This window comes from Alligator sinensis, unplaced genomic scaffold (assembly GCF_000455745.1).
Source record: "Alligator sinensis unplaced genomic scaffold, ASM45574v1 scaffold840_1, whole genome shotgun sequence".
In the NCBI taxonomy this organism is placed as follows: domain Eukaryota; kingdom Metazoa; phylum Chordata; order Crocodylia; family Alligatoridae; genus Alligator; species Alligator sinensis.
The window spans coordinates 256,821-258,848 of NW_005842643.1; the positions used below are offsets into that span (position 1 = coordinate 256,821).

At 50.4% G+C, this 2,028-nt stretch overlaps 2 protein-coding genes across 2 annotated transcripts in view; both read left to right on the forward strand.

Annotated features, from left to right (window-relative positions):
• Window positions 1-2,028, forward strand: part of ZBTB21 (zinc finger and BTB domain containing 21) — a 39,289-nt gene that overhangs the window by 33,270 nt on the left and 3,991 nt on the right. The gene's annotated exons all lie outside the window — the stretch shown is intronic.
• C2CD2 (C2 calcium dependent domain containing 2) overlaps window positions 1-2,028 on the forward strand; it is a 69,942-nt gene that overhangs the window by 700 nt on the left and 67,214 nt on the right. The gene's annotated exons all lie outside the window — the stretch shown is intronic.

Below are 2,028 nucleotides of genomic sequence, written 5' to 3' on the forward strand. Positions count from 1 at the left end.
CCGCATGCCCCATACCCCCACAGACTTACCAGCCGGACACTGCTCTCCAAGGGCTGCACTCCTGGCCCCATGCATGCTGCAGATGTGCACATGCATGTGGCAGTTATCAGCAACATTATCAGCCACATCAGTCCAAAAAGCTGATAATGTCAATTTTCCTTTTATCGCTGCTGATACAATATGGACCAATGTATTGATGCATCTCTAGAATACATAGTTCATTAGAATCTACCTGACACTTCTAAACTCTTCATTCCACAGGGATTAACCATCCTCTCTTCTTTTTAATGAGCCTGATGTTTCACCCATCAGTCTAGCCTTTATTCTGCAGTTTATTAGCTGCTCCTAGTCATGAACCTCCTATTTCACAATGCTGCAGGCTGTTTTTAACTCATTCCAATGAAGTGATATTTGTTTTGGCCTAATACATCCCTAGGCCCCAGGCATCCTAGTAAGGCTTCTATTTTTTATGAACTGGCAAAAACTAGGTGTTGATTTTACATGAGCTGATGCACCTCACCCTGTGCACCCTCCTTTTCAGGATCCTATATCTATTGTCCAGGACTACAGATTCCTATTTGAAATTTCTAGGTTGAACCTTATGAAACATGTTTACAGGGCTAATGTTGTGCGGCAGCCTTGGCAGAATCACAAAGGCACCCCAATGTTTTACAGGGAATGAGGGAGATGAGAAATGAGCCATGAAGTGAAGTGACTCTTTCAGCGCTGCCTGACTAGAAAGAAAGGCTCTGTGGGCTTAAGCCCCACATCATAGAGAAGCAGGGCTGGAAGGGAACTTCAGGAGGTCATCTAGTCCAGCATTTCTTAACTCATGGGTTGTGACCCAAAAGTGGGTTGCAAGAATATATGAAAGGGTCGCAAGCAAACTTTAAAAATGGATTCTCCTTTAAAGGAGAAAAATGTGTGAAACCATGGGTTTTCCCTTGTAGGCTGACAGAGCTCCGCCTGTAAAGGGCTGCTTGGGGCCCCCTGCCCGACACACTGGGGGGCTAGGACCTGGGAGTGGGGGACAGCAGGTCAGGAGTGAGGGGCACTGGGCTGGGACTGGCCATCAACGTTTACAAATGGATCCTGGTTAGGGTGGCCATCATCGAGGACAGTCCGGTTTTCTGCTCCTCTGTCCTGTATTGATACAAACCCCGATGCCTTTATGTCCTCTATTTTCTCTTCAAGAGAAAAATAGAGGACAAAGGTGTCTGGTTTCATATCAATAGAGGACAGAGGACAACCGGACTGTCCTGGTACAAAAAAGGTTGAGAACCACTGATCTAGTGCAACCCTATGCTCAAAGCAGGACCATCTCCAACTAGATCATCCCAGCCATGGCTTAGTCTACCAGAGCCTTAAAAACCTCCAAGGATGGAGAATCCACAAACTCTCTGTGTAACCTGCTCCAGTGCTTCACCACCCTCCTAGCCAGAGAGCTTTTCCTAATATCTATCCCAAACTCTGACAGATAGCACACCACCAATTTGAAATGATACAACCTGAAGTACCAGCATTTTTTTTTCAGTTCAACGTTAAGTACCACCAGCAAATTTTTGTCAGATGAAGTCATTATAATAAATCTGGTAGCATGCACCACTGACAGGTTGCCTGCGGTGGGAGTAGGCATACCACAGATCGGGAACCGCTGCTCTGACCGAAAACCTCCCTTTGCTGCAACTTGCGCCCGTTGCTCTGGCATCTGCCCGCACTGAGACCAGTCCAGCTCCGTGCTCTTCGGGGCCCTCCTTCACGTGCCCGAAGGCTGCTAGGAAATCCCCCCTGCGCCTTCTCTTCTCCAGGCGACGTACGCCCGATTCAACCAGCCTTCCCAGTAGGGGTCCAGCGGGCCTGACTGGGCAGGCGGCGGCAAGGGAAGCTGCCGGGGCGAGTGAGGGCGGGCTACTCCGCAGGCAGGCAGGCAGGGAGGAGGCTGCGGTGCGGGAGGAGAGCGCCTCACCCCCCCACCCCCATTCCCCAGCGGGGGGAGGCTGTGCGGGGCGGCGGGGAAGCAGGGGGCGG